General features: G+C 41.9%; 1 long non-coding RNA gene across 1 annotated transcript; it reads left to right on the plus strand.

Moving 5' to 3' along the window:
• The first annotated feature begins 2 nt into the window (after positions 1 to 2).
• Positions 3 to 8,594, plus strand: LOC134473467 (uncharacterized). The gene is made up of 2 exons (XR_010043699.1): positions 3 to 288; positions 3,364 to 8,594. It is a non-coding gene; the product is annotated as an uncharacterized LOC134473467 (long non-coding RNA).
• Positions 8,595 to 20,754: the final 12,160 nt, after the last annotated feature.

Genomic DNA, 20,754 nt, shown 5'->3' on the forward strand with positions numbered 1-20,754 from the left:
CGCCACTGGCTCGCGCGGCCGCCGCTGCTCTGGTGTTGCCGCTTCCTCGGGAAACCGGAAGTGCCTGCCACGGGGTGGGAGATGTGATCAGAAAACTGGAAAATGTCTGTGCGAGTTCCAAAATGTCTGTTGGACTCCTAGGTACCCGGGAACCCGAGGAGCAACCTGTCTCCACTTCTCTCCCTCATCCCGGTTCCAGGATGAGGTCGTGGAAAAAAAGAAAGAAAAGCAAGAGGAAATTTCACGACCTCACTGGCTATGGAGGGAAACCCATGTTTGAAGTGGGTGGTGAGTTTGCGGGAATCATTTTCTTTTGTTTCGTACCTTGCATGCATTATTATGTATATATGGAAGACAAACAGGATGTTCTGCCAGAGCAAGGTCTGCATGGAACTCTGAGACGTTGCTATGCCTGAAAGACACCCAGGTTAAAAATGCAGTCCTAGTGGTGCAGGCCTGTATGCTGGCATTTCGGAACACCGAGGCAGAATTGCTTGCTCGAACCTAACTGGCAACATAGCAGTTTAGTGAGATCCAGATTGAAATTTAAAAAAAAAAAAAATTAAAGGACTAGGAATGTAGCTCAGTGCAAAGGCCCTAGGTTCAGTTCCCAGCACTGATGAAGATAGGGAGCAGGGCAAGGAAGGAAGAAAAGCTAGGGACAGGACCCAGGAGTGAGACTGTTAGGTGGGGCATGTCGGGGCACATGCTGGAAATTGGTGAGAAACCCAGCATCTGGCACAGCACATTGTGACATCCCCTGGACGAAGTACATGGACAGCAGTCAGCCTGCCTCCTCCAAGAAGCACACTGCTCTCCTTCCTGGCCCTCCTTCCTGACTAGCATTAGCTGCAGTGTGGGAAATACTTCTTGCTTGTTCCCTGGACCACCCAAAGAGTAGGAGAAATCCTCTTCACCTGAGATTGCTGAGTCCAACCCCATGGAAAGTTGATTGCTGAAAAAGGAAAAAGAGCTGACAAAGTTTCTTGGTTGCAAAATATTTTCAGGTCTCCTTCCTAGCGTCCATGTTCTGTATCATCTTGTTTTTCCTATTAAAGATTTGTCCCTTGGTTTCCTAATCAGTAGTGAATTTTTGGCTGTTTCAGTATTCATCTTGAGGAAAAGATGCTTGGAAACAATTACTTTTGCAAACTGACCCCGTGGACAAAACAAAGAAAAAAGTATTTTGCAAAACCTTTGTGTCAAATCTGTGCCTGACCCCCTGTCTCCCTAGATCAAGCATATTAAGGAAATCTGGGGGCTCACATAAGAACAAAAGTAAGAAACATTTTGATGCATTGTTTTTAAGTGCTTCTAAGTAATACAGTGGTCTACAACTTCACCAGTTTCTAAATTCTGTTATCTCATCTGTAAAAAGGGAATATAATGCCATTCATCTTGTAAGATTTCTGTAAGAACTTAATAAACCATATAAAAATACATGTCTCAGTGAATGATCAGTGTTTTCATGTAACAATATAAAAATGACAAGTGATTACTCAGACTTTCATGTTGGACTTGAGTATTAACCTGTGAGAAACATGAATCTGTGTCAACTAGCTTGCTGTAAACATAGAATTTCTCGTGTTCACTATTTGGAATAATCTCATATTCTTCTCAGTCACATCTACACAGCTGACACCCCTACATGACTTAGCAAGAAATGAGTCATGTATACCTGGCCATAGTGTGTCAGGGTACTGGACTGGGGGTCTTGGGCACATTGGCTGAGTAGCAGACTATTTCCAAATCCCCCTACATTGTGTCTAAAACAGACAGATGATGTTCCTGTAAGTCAAGAAATGCAAAAGACTGCCAAGAGAGAAGGAGGGAAATTTAGGTTCTCTTTCACATCCTTCAGAAAGAACTGATACTGCTGACGGCTTAAAAAATTTTGAACTTCTAGCCTCCAGAACTCTGAGACAATAAGTTGTTTGAATTGTATAGTCTGCTCTAGTTTGTTACAGAGGTCCTAGCACACTCATATGCCAGGTGCTTTAACTCCTAGCACACCACGAGCAGCATAGAAATTACTAGGGCCTCATACTGACCACCAGATTACACTGATACCTTAGGACCCATGTGCCTAGTGCCCTGCTGTGGTTTTGCAATAATCTGTTAAATGATGAGATCTTGTTCAGTTAAACTTTCTGGTAAAACTCCGTAGAAGGGACAGTGTGCTCTGGGGCACAGTAGGAGGGACAAGACTGGGGCTAGGAGTCAGGAGAAGAGAGATCTGGTCCTAGTTCTACCACTTGTCACCTGTGACTCTGAACCAGGACCCTCACCTCTGAGCCTATGGGGAAGAAAATGAACAGAACCTCTCATTCTAAATAACTGTGTTATTGTGACCTGGAGGCAGTCCAAATCTCCATAGTGTGCCGTTGGTAGCACTAGGGACAGTCTTTCCTGCTGTCCATTCAGACATATTTAGCAATGGAATGTGAATGGACGTGAGACATGACTTGTGTATTTAAGTGAGCACTGTTCTTAGCTGCTCCTTTTCTGTGTGCTGGACACAGTGCACTCCAGCCCGTGGGGGATGGGGTGCAAGGGCAAAGGAGCCTAGGCCTTGGCATCAGCTTGACTCCCGGTCAAGCACCTGACACACTAACACTCCAGCCAAGTAAGTGTGACTCATTTCTTGCTAGGTCATGTAGGGATGTCAGCTGTGTAGATGTAACTGGAGAAAAGGCAGCTGCAGAATAGGGACACCCCACCTTGAATGGTTACATGAGCAAGAAATATCAAGTCACTGGCATTTTGAGGTTGGTTTGTTACTAAAGCAGCCAGTGATAACATTAGAATAAGGTGTGGTATAAATGTAGCCATCCTTGGGGCTGGGATTTAGCTCAGTGGCATAAGCACCTGCCTTGTAAGCAGGCAGTTGTGAGTTCAATCCCTGGTACTGATAAAAAAGAAAAAGACAAAAAAAAAAGTAGCCATCCTTGCTGTGGGTCAGCTTCATTCATTAAGCAGACTAATTGAGCACCAATCGCTCACATTTTTATTATAGAATCACATCCTGCTCAAATGGTGATGGTACTCTAAGGAATGTGATAGTGGTGATAATATTTAATGAGTATCTTCATGCCAGGCATTGCTTAATATACATTAATGTGTTATCTGATTTAATCTCCCAGACAGGCCAGTGAATTCCATGATGATGTTCAATGTCCATTTTCCTAGTGAGAAAAATAGGTAATGAGTAGCTGTGCTGTCACCAACGGCCAAGCCTAGACACCACCAGAGCCGTGTGTCCTCTCCTCACTATGCCACCTTCCTGAAAGTGGAGGACAACATTTAGGCAAATCAAGACTTAGACACTCAAGTCTTGTTTCTCTCTCATCTCCCTTCCTGCAGGACATGAAAATACAGTCAAAGGATTAATAAAATTAGGAGCCCTGCTTCCACCTGCTATCCTGCCAACTCCTTGTTGGCAACTTGTGAAAGTGTGAACCAAAATAAACCTCCCTCCTTTAAGTCATGACTGGGTGTTTTGCAACAGTGATGAAAAAATGACCAAGACAATTGCCGTAGGTGAAACGATAAGGAATCTCGTTAACTCACCAACCTGTTGTCTGTTTGCACAAAAGACAGGAAAGCTTGACCTGGTCTGCAGGATAGCCAGCTGACAGGTCAGCCTTGAAAAGTGTGAACTTGTGTGGCACAGAAAGAAGACTGCAGTCCATGCTAAAGGGATTTGCTGTAGGATGCTCCTCCTCACCTGGAACAGATCCTCACCAGGAAAGGTACTGGGGAAGCACAAATGTCCTCCTATTCCCTGCAGAAGCAGAATCCTGACAGGCAAAGAGATGGAGCTGAGTGATTATCAGGCCACACTGGGACAGACATACTGTGGGCTCTCGCAGTGGCCTTGGTGCTCAGCACCTGTGTTTCTGGGAAAGTGACGACAAAATTTTAGGCATTCTCCAAATCATGACTGTGGGGCTGCAAACCAAACAAGATGGGATGAGAGGATTCATTGCAGAGGTTCGAGAGCTGAGCAGCAGGGAAAACAAGTTGGGTTCCACCAGTCATCCCCTCGCCCAGCTCATCATGCTGCCTCAGCCTGAAGGAGGATGGAGCTTACTGACAGAAAGGCCAGTAAACACCATTCTCCTCATCCATTCCTACATTTGACCCTGGCCTGCCATGGTGGAAGCTTCCTAGTGAAGTGTGGGTTCAGAGCCCTTCAGAGAAAGGGGGTGTGTGAAAAGCTCCTTTCATCATTCCTGGCTGCTTTCACAATGAGTGCCAATTTGGGTGTCATTTACTAAGAAATGGTTCCTGGGATGGAGGTGGCTTCTTCTCAGTACCTAGTGAGTGTCAATGATTTAAGGTCCTCCATGACTTGAACACAGTATCTAGTTAAGTGTACTAGTGTACTTCAAAAATATGGGAAATGTAAACTTTAAAAAGCTTTTTATCATAAAAGTAACTTTGTCAATCTCCCTCAAAATACTGCCCCTTACTTTGAACACATTTTCTGGATTAGTTATGGAAGTCCTCTTTTGTGAGTGTCTTTAGATGCACTGTCATGGTTGCCTTGATGTCCTGATTCCATTTTTTTTTTTTTTGTTTTGTTTTTTGTCTTTTTTCCTTTTTATCGGTACCGGGGATCGAACTCACGACCACTTCCTCGCAAGGCAGGCACTTATGCCGCTGAGCTAAATCCCCAGACCCCTGATTCCATTTTAAACACATGTCATTGTATTTTGACTTTGAGGAAGAGCCAGAAGTTACATAGTGCCAGATCTGGTGAATAAAGTGCATGCAGACACACTGACATGTATTTATAAGCCCACATTTTTGTTGGATAGCACTTGGCAGAGATGTTCATTTTATTTTTGAACACAGCTTGTGAAGACACTCATGCAAGAGGACTCCCAGAACTGCTTCAGCGTGGCAAGAAGGGTGGGATAAGTATGATCAGAGCAAAAAGAAAGTATTTTGAGGGAAGTTATGGCAAAGTATCATTTATGGTAATAATTTTTTTAAAATACTGTATTTTTTATCACACCACGTATGTCTGTTCTTGCTCCTTTCCCACTAAAACTGTACCAGAAGAATGTTTAAAATGTACTAATACTTAATCTTCAAGAGAACAGAATAGAAAACACAGATGTCAGATGAGGGAGCAAATAGGGAAGATGTGACTGTTGGAACAGAGCTAAACCCTAAGCCTGCAGTGGAGAAAGCAGACACAAGCTGCTTCATGCTGCAGAATTCTCAGAAGGCCCAGAACTTCTGGAAATGATAGGCGGGGAGAGCTCAGCCAAGGGGTTTGAAAAGGTATCAGGTATTTGAAAAGTAGGTAAACGGGCCCCATTTCCAAGTCTATGCTCTTGGGCAACTGACCATCTTCTACCCCAGTGTTAATTCAAAGATTTATTCCCAGTAAAGAAGAAAAAAGAGATTCTTTAGGCAGATTCAGTGTCCTCTCAGTGACATGCTGAAATCAGGTAACTTGATTGTAGGTGAACTGAAACCTCAGGATCCACAGCTCCCTTTCCTCACTCCTCTCCTAGGAGGACAGAAGATTGGGAAACCCTGCTCCAAGGAAGGATCTCACTCTGGGAGAAAGACCTGAGATGCTATTGGAATTCCCAACTGAAGGCCCTGCCTAGCCACGATCAGTGTTGCTGAGTCAAATCCCAGCTGTGTCACTCACCAACTCTATAGACAATGACTGTCCTCTCTGAGTCTCAGTTCTTAGGGCTGGAAAATGTAGAGGAGAGAGCTGCGTCCAGCCCAAGTGGCTGCTGCAGGCACAAATGAGTCAAGACACTGAAGGTGTCACCTGCTCCTGTGCTGGGGAGCACAATTGGCCATTCTCTTAGCTGAAACCTGCCTCTCTCTAACCCACTCCCCACAGGAAGTGGTGGCTTCCCTCATCAGGGCCACACACCCATACCCTAGGCCTGAGATGAGACAACACTGTGTTCTCTGTGTCATCTCCTGTCACCGGCTGGATGTTCCAGCCTCTACTGAGCTCCCACAGAACACACCAGAAACAGGCAGGTGCTGCACAGCTAAGGAAGAGGAAACCCTTTCCCTACAGTTACTGGAAATGTTGCAGCCTTCTGAAAAGCATCCCAGACTCCACTCTGACAGTGCTGTGAGGTCCCAGGTTCATGAAAGGCCCATGATGTCCCCCATTCAAGGTCCCCCAAGTTAGCCAGGCCTTGTCCAGTTCCCTTCCTTACACAATGCATTATGGGAGTCTGAGAACCTATCCACCTCTAGGTCCCTCACAGTCATCTAGTCAAAGACCAGTCCTGTCAGGGTGCTGAAGGTGTTCCCTGAAAGAGCAGATGACACAGGAGAAATGCAACAAGCTAGTTCCCAGGGCCCAGGGAAGAAGACAGAGCTTCAGTCATACAGAGAAAGCACACTCAGTACCAACCCTGCAGAGCAGGTGCCCCGACCTCCATTACAGGAAAGGGGAAACCAAGGCTCGAAGGAAAGATGTCACTTCCTGCACGCGTGTGACCAGGATGAACTGGGCTGGGATTCAAACCAAGCCAGCCCAGTTGAAAGCTCACATTCTTCCTGCTGTACCGCCCAGCCTTTGGCTGTTCCTCACAGACTTGGTGTAGACAACACTATTGCCTTCTTGTCTGTGAGCACTTTAAAGTCTAGGAAGCAAAGGAGCAAGGAAGAAGGGCAGTGTCCTCAGCAGCTGCTTTCACACAACTGTTCTTGTCTCTTCACCTTGACTGTAACACTCCTAGGGTCCTGGGGTTGGGGGACACAGAGCCAGGCCTGGCCAGCCTGATCTCCGAAGGTCCTGCTCGGCCCATAAGTCTACTAAGCCACCATTCTGCCTAACCAATGCCGCATGCAATTCTAACTCCCACAATGGCCTGAAAAGCCCAACTCGGCCACCTGGATCACATCCTCTGCTGGCCAAGGACTGCCTCAGCTCTCCACAGAGGACCATGCTTTCAATTTTGCTACACTCTGTCAGCCAACCTACTCCACATCCCTCATCCACATTCTCTGGCAGGCCAGCTCTGAAACACACAGCTGGGGACCTCCAAAGGTGTTCCTGTTCTATGAAGGACACGTTGTCTAGAGTGGGACAGATCTACAATCTTACCTGTGCCTAGTCCCGTCCCCCCCCACCCCGCCCCAACCTCAAAGGTCAAATTAAAGCAGAACCTGTGGAAAACGCCATTACTTGTCAGGGCCTGATTAGAAAAGGCCTCTCCCTGTTGTGTCTTAGATGTCTACATGTTAGGCACATCCCTGCCTGACCTCTGTGTCTGAAGGCCAATCCCCATCAGGTTGACGTCTTCCCACACACTCCCCCAGGCACCTGAATTATCCTTGAACACAGGCTTAAAAGTGCTTAGGGGTCCTCCATCTACAGCAGGCTGTGGGAAGAACAGAGGCTCAACTCAGCTTTCCCAGAGCCCATCCCACTGGGGTCGGTGCCTTGGAATAAGTGGCCAGCAGCAGGCCAGCCTACGTTACCCAGGGTTGCAGTGCAGGGTTTCTAGGCTCCTCTGAGCATCTGTCCTCACCCTGCCTGAGCCCACACCTGAGGGAGTAGTCACTTAGTGAACTCTGAGAGGGGGAAGAGGAGACTGGCTTTTGGTTAACAAAAGTGAAACCACAGTACAGCCACTGACCATGACACTCTGACCTTCCAATGGGGAGGGCAAGCAAGAAAATTACCACTTGAGCCAGACCTGGAGAGACTTTGCAAAGGACCAGGAGAGGCCAGTGGAGAGCAGCCAGTGCCATCTAGGACAATCAGGGCCCTGGAGAAGGAACTACTTACGAGGAGGGCCCAGGGGCCCTGGCTTCTGAAAGCAGAGATTGGGAGGACAAGTGGCTCTGTCTTTGCAGAACATGCACCAGAAGGGAAGGTGAGGAGGGGTACCTGGTGACCGAATGCTGGTGCAGTTCTAGTACCACACAAGGTCGTGAGAGCTGGAAAGTAATTTCAGAAACACAGCTCAAAGCAGCTACTCTGAAAACAGCTGCAGCGTGGGCATCGAGATCTGTTGGCTGCTGCCGTAACAGAAGTTCTGAGACTTAGTACTTTATTCTTTTTATGAGACAGGGTCTGCTAGGTAGCCTTGAACTCACTATGTAGTTGTCTTATTTTTCTTGTTTCAGGGACAAAACACCTAACACCCACAAGTTAAAGGAGCAGTGATATTTTTTAGCTCACAGTTTGCAGAAGTTTTAGTCAGATGGTTCAAAGGCAGGATTGTGTGGCAGAGGAGCATCACAGAGGAGTGACAGACAGAAACAAGAGACTTCCTTCTTCGTTCTTATTTTATTTCACCCAGGCTACAAGCATATTAGTTGGTGCCACCCACACCCAGGGTGGATTTTCTGTCTTCAGGAAATACTTCATCCACCCCCATATCTATACTAAACCAATCAGTGAACTAATTCACTGTCACACCCGAGTCTGGCAATCTCTGTAACCAATGCATGGGCCCTTTTCTACATATTCATCTTTTCCTTCATACAGGTATGTCCAGCATGCAGGACATATTTCCTCTCTTTCTTCTTTTCCTGTCCTCTTCAATAACCATCACTCTTCAATCAGTATTAAACTATTATGTTCATTAGTTGTCTCCACTTAATTCTTTGAACAGGACAAGAGCCTGAAACCACTGGACACCACACTGTTCATCAAAAACGGTGTTTACTGGCATCCTGGGTGTAGCCTGTCAGTTGTTGCCATGCAAAGGGAGGATACTAAAGACCTCAAAAGTATTCATTTGGAGGGGCTCAAAGCACAACCAGATCTAACTTCTCTAGCACAGGTAGTTGAGGAATATAAACATATTAATTCCTTTAAACTAAGAAAAGCTATTATGTTATTTGCAAAATCACTGTGAGGACTATGAAGAAAAGCAAGAAAAATCAAGCAATCAAGATGGTAGAGTGATAAGCAACAGAGAAAAGAGCTTCTCTGACAGTTGCTGTCCAGACACTGGACTGTGCAAGGATGAGAAGGAAGAGGAAAGTGGGTTCCTTGGACCCAGGAAGGATCTGAAGCAAGAATTGAAGCCCACAGGAAGCACCAAGTGAGAAACATCAACAAAAAAGAAAAAGAGGCAGCCAATGGAAACTTTCCCTGGGTCAGGACTTACTGCGTGGGAGGTGCAGTTCAAACTTGCACATAGTGTCAGCTGGCAACACCAGAGGATTCCATGGAAAGATGTAGCAGTGGAAGGGAACAGTGGATATGGAGGACTGCACTCCTGATGGTGAGTACTGTGGGCTTGGACAACCCACCTGAGAGTGTGATTGGCCAGGAGCCATCTTAGAGAGGGCCAACTGAGCTCAGAACTCAGAACAACTGCTGGGTTCATTTAGCGGCTGCCAGCTGAGTTCAAGCCAACAGAAAGTGTACTGACTGCTGCAGACTGAATGGGTCTGGTCCCAGACTCATAGAAACCAGCCTAAGTTTCAGGAGAAATAAAAGTGCATGCTTACTGAGATTATCCACTACCCCACCATAAGGATATCGCCCACATGCTGGGATAAATAAACCCAGATCTGAACTTTGTCTCTACATGTTGTCTACCAATGACACAGAGACAGACATAGAAGTGGATATTTTTTTCGCTCTCTTTTCTTGTTTTTCTTCTCTTTCATTGTATGATTTTGTCTTTTTGTGGTTTCAAGTTTCTTTATGTTTATTCTGTTCTATTCTTCCTTTTATTTCTTCTTCCCTTATGTCTTCTGCACCAGTTTCTCAAAGTTTGTGTGATTCCCCTGTTTTTCAGCTTTGCTTTTAATCTTTTCATCATCTTATATGTCCCTAATATTTACCCTAACCTCTTTTTAAATTTTTTTCCCTGAAGGTAAAATTGGCATATGGAGGGCTTATTTCTTGCATACAATTTTCTGGTTTGTTTTAAATGTTGTTATCACAAATCTAGTTCAAACAATTAAAGATGGCAAATTAACAGTTACCTCAGTTTGTCATTTTCTAGGCTGTGTTTGATGCTACTATTATTGCTGATTATAACACTTTAGCCAAAGTGACATAATGGTTCTAACCAACTGTTCTTCCTGGAATACCAAGACCTAAAGGTCACAGAAAATACTATGAGCCAATGCCACTGAACTAGGGGCTGGGCCAAGCAGACAGCAACCTCTTATCCCCAACAAAATGAAGAGGCAGGATCTTAGAGTTCTAAATACTAATGATAAAGCAACTCATCATAGACTATCTACAAACATCAAATCAAGAATTAAATTTAAAAAAGAAAGAAAAGATGATAAGACACAACCAGAAACATCCATCTCATTAAAGGCAAACCCAGGGGGCAATGAGGTGGAACAATATGAAAGCCACCCACCTGGCCTTTCTGAAGTGGTAACAATAAAGCAAATGAATGAAGCCCTAGAAAATAATCAAATCAGAAATAATTAATGAGCTAACTGCAGAGATGGTCACTATAACAAAAAACATGCTTGATGACTCTAGAACAGATTCAGATTTTAAAAAATAGAGAGCTTAGGAAAATGATGGAAACCATGAAGGCCCAACATAGGAAAGAAATAGAATCCATAAAACAGATTCAAGTAGCTATATAAGAGCCTAAAAATTACACTGAAAGTATGCACAGCAAAATGAGCCCATGTGAGGTCAGAATCTGAGATACAGAAGACAGGCTTACAGTTATCTATCATGGAATGAAAGATTTCTTAAAAATAGCAAGCGACCAGGGCTAGGGATTTAGCTTAGCAGTGTAAGCACCTGTTTGGCAAGTGTGAGGCCAGGAGTTCGATCCCCAGTAACAAAAAAATAAAACAACAAAAAAAGGGACCACAAGAAATCTATCAGTAGCTACTAGATGATGCAAAGAATAAGGTTGATTTGGGTCAATGAAAAAGCTTGAGATAGCATAAATGATATTATTAAAAACCTGTTCACAGACATCACCGCAAAAATCTTCCCTGGTAGGGAAAAAGAATTTGACATACAGGTAAATGAGGCATGTAGAACTCCAATTAGCCATGATAAAAAAATCTACATCCAGGAATATCATAATCAGGATTCAAGAAATTCAACACAAGAAGAGAATATTAAAAAGCTGTTAAAGAAAAGAAACCAATTACCTATAAAGGAAAGCCCATCAGAATCACAGCTGACTTCTCAACACAAAGCCTAATGTCAAAAAGAGCTAAGAGTGAATTTATTTCAAGCCCTAAAAAAACGATGTACCCTACAACCCAGACAATGTACTCTACAAAACTATCTTTCAAAATTGATGGAGAAATAAAATACTTCCATGAAAAAGAACACCTAAAGAAATTCATGAACACCAATCTAGCACTCTAAAATGTTATGAAAGACATTCTAGAAAAAAATAACAAGGACCACAACGCCACGAACCCAACAGAAGGAAGCAAGGCAAACAATTAAATAGAGGAAGGAAAGGAAAGGGGGAGCCAACAACATGAAAATAACATGACAAAGATAAGTCAATACGTATCTGTTATAACCATCAGTGTTAATGGTCTCAATTTGCCAATCAAAAGAAACAGACTGGCAGAATGGATCAAGAAGCAAGATCCACAAGAAATACATTTTATTCAAAAAGAAAAGTCAAGCAATCCTAAAGATCCACCTCATTTTGAAGGAACAGAGATTGAGGAAATTGTCAGTTCTGACTTGTGATATTTTTTTGGAGACCAGGTCTTGCTATATAGTGCAGGTTGGCCTCAAACTCACAGTGATCCTCCTGCCTCAACCTCCTGAGTGCTGGGATTAGAGGCATGCAACATCAGGCCTGGCTCCTGCTGTGACATCCTTAAGGAAACTCAGCATTTTATGGAGAATAAGAATGATATGGTGCAAATAGTTTAAAAAAACTTAAAAACTGTCTGAATTCTTTTTTTTTAATGTAGTGAAAATTCAACAGAGCAAGACAGAACAAAGCCAATCGAGACAATGTAGTAACATTGGTACAGAACTTCAAAGCATAATACTGGGATAGTAGTAATAGGTACTATGGTATATCTCATTATCTTCACAACAGTTGTCCAGTCAATTACGTGTAGTGAAATCAAACCAATAACAAAACATTGTAAAACCAATTGAAGGAGAATATTGAATAGAGCATAACAATCATTACAAAACATAACAGTGAAAATGACCTTTGCCTTCAAACAGAACATAGAAGGAAATCCCCCATATTTTCTATATTGCATATGATCATCCTCCCAAGAGATGCTCAGAACTCTGTCCCCAGTTGCTGACAGGGGATAGGGGAGATGTTTGATTCTCAGGCCATGCAGGTAGGCTCATGGGAACAGCTGACTGGTTCTCCTCCAGGCCAGTACCAGGCCAGCACTTACCAAGAGGGCTGGCAAATTGCTTTCTTGTGTAGCCGCCTAAGTCCCAACATGGCCGGGTCTCAGGTAGCTGCTGATTCTCCCTGTGTGATTTCTTACTGAACCTATCCTTTTTTTTTTTAATTTAAGGAGAAAAAGAAAAAAAATAGAAAAAGGGTACAAGTTATACAGAATTTCAGAAAACATAAACAGTAGGAAATCACTAGTTAATAGATTACATATTGTTATCTTAGAAATAGTTGTTCAAGTTACAAAATTAAAGCATATAAAGTGGACTTTCAAACAGTGAGACTGGAACCAGTTTTGTTCAATGATCCAACAAAACTCAGTAATATGGTTATCTATCTTATACACTTAAATATATATGCAATTATATAGAGCACTTTCTTTTCCTTTCTTTTGTACAACGACAATTACACATTTTGGGTTTTATTACTCCCACAGTTCTTATTACTTTTTTTGAAGATAGTAAAACCAAATGTGACATAACAGAACAGAGTCAGTCAAATCAAAATGATGGGCATAATAGATAATGTAAAACAAAATACAAGGTGATCAACAATGGTTACCATACTGCCTCTTGCTATCTTAAAAAGAATTGCCTATTATCATCAGTTATAATAAAATTGAACAAAACAGTAAAGAATAAAACCAAAATATTACAGGACTTTAAAAGAAGATAATAGTCAACTGGGATGGGCATCATAATGAATCTTATTGTCTTCACAGTTTTGCCTATACTTTCAAACTTGGTACTATCAAGTAAGGCAGAATAGAGGAAAATCAGTCAAAGCAAGATGGTGAGGGCTATACAGGGTTTCAAGTCAAGTTAATAGGAAATCAAAGTGTGAACCTATCCTTTGACACAAGACCAAGGAAGAAGATGGTGCAAGTTGGACTTCTTCCCAAACCCACTGTACTCTTGGCCAATGAAAACTATAACCAAACAGCAATTACATACGCATGTGTAATTGATTTAAATCAGTGTTTATACACACTGACTCCCATAGTTAATGAAAATGCTCTTTGAATGTTCAGATGAAGAATTGCTCTGGAATTCATTTCTCTTTGCTTTAGTCTTTCTGCTAACTAAAGAATTGTGTTGCTTATCTGTGAAGAAAATGGGTTGAAGGTGCTCATGAGAGGGTCTCTGAAGTTTAAGGATCTATTGCTAGTGAAAATGATCAGAAACATTTCCCACCATGATGGGCCACCTAAAAATCTGTTTATTGTGTGGCAGAGCTTGCAGCCAGTTCTCTAAAGATGAAAAGAAGTTTGTGATGGAATGTTTGGGAACCTTGGCAAATCTGCCCATTGCAGATGTGGACTAGAAACCTGTTCTTAAGGAGCACAATTTTAAACCACACCTCAGTGATGGTGCAGATAATTGTTTTTACTAGTGGTTGTAACAATTGTGCAGTGATAAGGGGTCTATAGACAGGGAAAAAATACAGTGGGGTTTTTTTTTGGGGGGGTTGTTTTTTGTTTTGGTGCCGTGGATCAAATTCACGACCTCACACTTAGCAGTCACACACTTACGCCGCTGAGCTAAATCCCCAGCTCTAAAATAGTGTTTAACAGTTGAAGCAAAGATTATTTCTGTAGTTGATTTTTAGTTTTACATTGTAGTTCACATTGGTTTTTGTTTCTCATGTTATCTTTTAGGTTTTGCAAGCAAGTAAACACCTGATATGAAATGTGGATGTCTATTTTAAGCACTCATTACATATTTGTTATTTTATTGATATCTTACTTTCCTGATAAGCATACATCATACAACATAATAGGAAACTCCTAACAAAACAGGAAGAGAGGTGACAAGAATGGCCTGCCACACAGGAAAAGAAAGCTAAGCACATGTGTTGTCAGTGTAAGCAAGATATGCTCATGGAACATGTAAGTTGTCATGTGTGAAAATTGCCTTTGGTGTGATAATCGATTTTTTTGTCACAGAAGCCTATTGATATTTTCATTGTAGTTCATATAGAAATGTATTTCTGATGTTATTTGTTAGGTTTTGTAAGCATATACACAGTTGATACAAAATGTTATTCTAAACATGCAATAAAACATGTAATACATATTAAGAATTTTAACACTTTGTTTTATTGATATATTATCCTGTTAACTGCATATTGTATAATATAGCATGAGCCTCCTGACAAAACAGCAAGATGTTAAGCATGTCCTACAAAAAGGCCAGGAAAGCAAAACACATGTGTTGTCAGTGTAAGCCATACAGTGAATGCACTATTGTCATGTGTGAAGACTACCTAATAATTGAAGTAAAGATTATTTCTTCTAAAGTTCTATGGTATTTTATTGTAACTCATATAATTTATTTTGGTTATTTTTTAGATTTTGTACACCACAAAATATTCAATGTTGAAAATTTTGATGCTTCATTATACATATTCAATAAGTATTAAAAACTCAATACTTTATTTTTTGGATGTTTTTTCCTGTTAAGTGCTTATTGGTGAAATAATAACTCATAAAACTAATAATTTACCAGTAGAAATAGTCTAAAGAATAAACATAGGTATTATATACCCATAACAATGCACTTTATGACAAAATTGGCATGATGCTTTCTACATGCAATTGTTTTCTGGACAGATGTACTTGTCCATCTGTCTGTTCAGTCTGTGCGAGTAACCAGTTACAACACTGCAGCTGCTTGTTTCAGTTCAACAACTTTTATTTTCTTTGTTGTTTTGTTTTTTTACTCTTCTTTGAGATTTCCATGGAAAGCTCTTCATATAGGTTTTCAAGTAGCCAGAATTAGTAATGCCTGACTTTTGCTGCCTCTGGAGTCCAACTGAGTCTGGATAAGTAATTTCCTTTCTCACAACTGAGGGCTCACCGGGCAGACTCTACCCAGCAGACTAGGCATAATGGGGAGGGAGATATGTCCCACTGCATATCCCAGTGGCCCACTCTGCCTGAAATCAATTTATTCAGTTTTATTCACTGATGGGACTTCTAGTATTTTCCAAAAGTCTTATGGGGACACACCCCAATAAACATTGTTGAATATGGTATTGTGCTGCATTTATACCAACAATCTTAAAGGTTAAATTCTCTGTTGGTAAAATAAGGTTTCTTTATTAAAGAATGATCTTGGTTAAATTGACAAAGCTATATTGAAAGGAAATTTTTCTCTGTTCTGCTAGGATGATTTCTTGTGTTCTCCATTGTTAGAATCTTGGTTATTTAAACTGAGCTAGTTTTTCTGGGTATAGAGCACATATCTGTAATCCCAGCATTGAAAGAGTAAGACAGAAAGATTACCACAAGTCTGAGGCCAGCCTGGACTGTTTAGTAAGTTCAAGCCCAGTCTGAACTGCATAGCAAGATCCTGTTTCAAAAAAATAAAAAGAAAAAGAACGTTGAGGGCCAGGTATATTGGCCCACACTTGTAATCCCAGTACTTGGGAGGAAGAGGCAGGAAGATGAAGCAGAAAGATCACAAGGAGTTTGAGGCCAACCTAAACTACACAGTGAGACCCTGCATCAAAAAAAAAAAAAAAAAAAAAAAAAAAAAGACATTTTGTTATTGTGTGAATAAGTCATATTTGTGTGTCAGGTAATAAGTCTGTTTATGATCAGGCAATTTCAGGAGTCAAATATGTGGCTGAAATGGATCCTAGATGAGGATTAAATGCACAGTAAAGCAATTCAGGATATACAAGAAAGCTCCACTGTGGGGAGTACCTATGAAACTTCCATGGGAGAGTGTACAGGAAACCTCCATTAGAGGGGATTAAGGGAAACTCAGTCATGGAAACCAATTAATAGCGGGAAATAAGGGCTGGGGATTTAGCTCAGCAGCATAAGTGCCCGCCTGGCAAATCTGAAGTCATGAGTTTGATCCCCAGTACCAAAAAAAAAAAAAAAAAAAAAGAGAGAAATAAAATTCTAAGCCAGGGAAATAAAGAGAGAAGGAATCCTACTTGAGGCATTCCCCCAAATAGTCTACTGGACATAAATGCCATTTTCTGGATTTACAAGTGTTCTAAAGATGGCCTTTAATTCTTGTCAATACAGTTACACACCAAACACCAGTTTTTCTTAAGAGTAAAAACTAAGTAAATGTGCATAAATATTTCTATGTACTTATGACACTTCATTATTGTTGATTTCATGGTATATTAAAGGTATTTATGTTTCCCAAGTGTATAGGTCTTCAAAGATACAAAACCAGAAAATATCTTATTCTGGTAACTTTTGAGCTAAAGTTGTTTATAATAAAGTTTAGACTCAAACATCTGGCCTTCTCTTATGTTATGGCTGTGTCTAGATATTTCCACAAAACCTCATGTAGTCAGAGATGGCTACATTTTTAGATTGACTCAGGGTGTAATGCTAGGATCAAGGGAACTAGGATTAAAGGTTTGAGTGCTACCCATTTTGAGTAACCTGAATAATATATAAGGGACAGAAATAGCTGTGGTCATCCCTTGTTCCTTTACTACCTTCTATATACCATGAATTGTCTCTCTTCTGAAATGCGTGTCTACCCAGCCACCCTGCCTTGCAGCTAGCCAATTGTGGACTGAAATCTCTACAAATTGTGAGGTAAATAAGCCTTTTCTTCTTTAACTTTAGGTGTTGGGTGTTGTCTCAGTGATGAGAAAAGTAACACACCTTATTTATGTTCTAGCTACTTATGATAAAATATGCATGTCAATCCAGTATGAGACCACAGCCAGATGACGCAAATACTTAAGCTTATGTGATTCTTATGTGTATGTCATGTATCTTTTACAACACTTAGACATAGTCACACTCTGTGCAGTGCAGGCAATGTCACTCTAGAAATTAAAGGTTTAATGTCATCCTGGGCTACAAAGTAAGTTCAAGGCCAATCTGAAAGGCATAGTGAAATACTGTGTCCCAAAAAGACAGAAAAGAAAAATATTAAAGATTGGGCATTGATAACCAGTATGGGGCAGTACAATCTTCTTAAATGGTACTCTACTAAAGGATATGTCATTTAATATCTTGTAATTAGAGATGACTGGAAGATTGTTCTGTATTAAGACAAGCATTTAAATATGTTTCAGAGACAATAACAAAATTGTTCTAGACCGAAAAGCCCTTTCCTCTGTGTGCCTGGCACAGGCTGAGAGAACCAGGAAATCTGCCTCTGCCTGTCCGGTGCTGCCACTGGAAGGCCCCTTTCTGTGTGCCCATTGCAGATCTAGACAGAGAGATCCACCTCTGCCTGCTGTGCGCTACCACCAAAAGGCCACGCGTCCTGCAGGTGACCAGGTAGGCAGAGAGAACCAGCAGATCTGCCTTTACCCTCAGGAAGCTGCCACCAGAAGGCTTCTTCCTGCAGGCAGCCAGCAGGAGCAGGAACACACAGCCAGGTAAGCCCTGTGTATCCATAGGCCACCATTGGAGGCCCTTGGTTCCCTCAGGTAGCCATCACTTGTGGGAGACAACTCCAGTGACTCCCTTTCAATCCAAAACAATTGCTGTGACTTTGATTATTTGGAGACTCTTTCCTTATACTGATATGTAAAAATCTGGCTAAGATATTTTCTTCTCTCTTCAATTGGCTCTAAGTATTGCAAGTAAGGCTAGCCAAGGTGCTAATATACAATATCTATAGCCAACAGACAGTCCTGTTTCCTCCCATAGTGTTCTCCACAATACAGGATTGAGCACAAGAGATGTTAGAACAAATAGTTCCGGGAATGTCAACTGGGTATGAGCCTCAAGATGAGAGACTATGACTCCTCAGGGCACAACAGTTTGCATATCAGAAACTGAAGGGAGAATTCTACTGCTACCTTAATTGGATTATGTAAATATATCTTTGTGCATATCTTTATCTCTGCAATTTACAGAGATGCCTATCTTGCACCTGGCCAGCCAGCTCAAGTTACTCACCTAATTCCCACCATCCTCACTATCATTCATCCCTGAGCTACCCCCCTTCTTCACAAGACAGTAAATGCTGGGAGAGGCCTAAGATCAAGGCCTTGTCTACTTGTCCTCACAAGAATTTGACTTAGGATCCCATGACTGCCTGTAACTTGGAATGTGTCTTAGCATTTTTACTCTTGCCATGGGTTGCATTGGTGGTAGTAGATTGGAATTAACTTGCTGGGATTCCAATAATGTCTCAATGGGATTACAAATATAACTTTTTGGATTGTGAGGAAAACTAGAAAGAGGATTACAATTCTTGGATGACTGAACTTACTATTTGGGTTTACAATAATCACCCACTAGCAGAATCAGACAAACACTCCCTTATGTGTCTGCCACCATTGTGGGAGTCCCAGTGTAGACACAAGCTGAGAGAAATGGCCCCACCTCCATGCACCCCGATCATCAGCAAAGTCACAGTGTAGCTGCATAGATCTAGAGAAGCCTGTTCCATGCCCTAGTATCTCCCCATAAATCTAGAATTAGAGGAACTCAGGTGCCTGTCTCATCCCCCTACACTGCCTAGGGGAAGCCAACATGGGAAGTGCCTGGGACCCCACAACCAGCTTCGTGGGAGGAACCCAGGAGAATGTCAAGATGAAGGAGCAAAAGGCAAACTCAGCCTTCTAGCCCACAAAGAATAAATCTGGGAGATACAATTATGGAAGAAAACAGAAGTCACACACCTGAAATCTCTGAGAGGATAGCAACTGAAGGAAACAACTTCACGAGATTGTAAAAGCAGTCAGTTAGAAATAATGTCTGTCTCAGATAAAAGAAGAAATCACAAATGTACTGAAAGAATTGTTCAGCTGGTCTAAAGAAGACAGAGACAATAAAGAGGACCATAGGCATATGATAGAAACCTTGAATGAATGTAGAAAGGAATTACAGGGCATGAAACAGATTCAAAGAGAGATGCAAGAAATTAAAAATTTAATCAAAAGCTAGAAAACTGGCTTGAAAGAGACTGAAGATAGACTTTCAAACCTTGAAAACAGGATTTCAGCTAGTGATTGTGAAAGGAAAGATCAAATAACATGGAATCAGGAAATAACCCATTGGCTGCAAGATGATACAAAGAAACATAACTTAAGAGTAAAAGGTATAGGTAAGAAGCAGGGGTCAACACAAATGAAATTAAAAGGATATTTACAGAAGTAATGGAAGAAAACTTCCCAAACATGGGAGATATATTTGGCATGCAGATAAGTGAGGCATATAGGACTCCAGCTAGTCATAACCAAAGTAAATCTACACCTAGACATATAATAATCAAGATCCCAGAAATTCAGCACAACAATAAAATATTAAAAGATGTTAGAGAAAAGAGATAGGTCACCTATAAGGGAAAATCAATCAGAATCACAACAGACTTATCAACACAAACCATCAAGTCAAGAAGAGTTTTGAGTGAAGTGTTTCAAACCCTAAAAGAAAACTTCCAACCCAGATTGATATACCTTGCAAAACTATCTTTCAAAATTGATGGAAAAATAAGACTTCCATGATAAAGAACAACTGAAGGAATTCATGACTAACAAAACAACCCTACAGAGAGTGCTAAAGAGTATTCTAGAGAGACAAAGCTGACCATGGTTCCAGGAACAGCAGCAGAGGAGGATCACCAAACAAGACAGGCAGTTGAACTAAGGGAAAAAGTGGAGGGCCTACAACAGGAGGATAGCAGGGCAGAGACAAACCAATGTATGCTGGTTATAACCATTAATGTAGATGGCCTCAGGTCAGCAAGAAGAAGAAACACAGGGAGAGTGGATCAAGAAACAAGATCCATTGATACACTGTACACAAGAAACACACTTATCTGGAAAAGAAATTCATAGACTGAAAATCAAAGGAGATAAAACAATTGTTTCATGTGACAGGAGACAAAAAAAAAAGCAAGAAGCTCTCCCACTGAGCCCCCATGGCAGCTATGCAGCTCTCACACTCCAGCTGCCATAGGGGTCTGACCTGACGCTTATAGGGCCCAGCCCCGGTGCCACCTGGATCCCTGAGGAGCTGACTCCCTGCGTACCACCTCTCTGGGGCCACACACCAAACAGATATTTAGGTTGGCATATCCTGGGCCCTTAATGGGAGGACATTGCGCAGTGAGCAGTGGATCTAAGGGGAAGAGCTATGCTGGAAATTGGGACCTGGGGCCCCTCGAAGCAGCCAGAGCCACCTGGCCACACCGGAGAGTGCAAGAGGACCATACACCTGGGCTCTAAAGCCAAGCACCACACAGTTTTCTGACTGATCCGCACTGTGCTGGGAGTGCAGTGAAGACACATGGCACAGTGTGAGTGGACCCAAGAAGAAGAACTGCATTGATTCCCAGTGAGTGTTAGGGATTGGGTCCTGTGGCTGCTGTCGCTGGCTGGATCTTGGAATTGGGTAGAGCCCAGCACCACGTCAGCGTCAGTGACACAGAGAGGACTTGTGGAGGACATCTTGGAG

The sequence above is a fragment of the Cavia porcellus genome, unplaced genomic scaffold, assembly GCF_034190915.1.
Source record: "Cavia porcellus strain 051 isolate PalLab524CR breed Dunkin Hartley unplaced genomic scaffold, mCavPor4.1 scaffold_27, whole genome shotgun sequence".
Classification (NCBI taxonomy): Eukaryota; Metazoa; Chordata; class Mammalia; order Rodentia; family Caviidae; genus Cavia; species Cavia porcellus.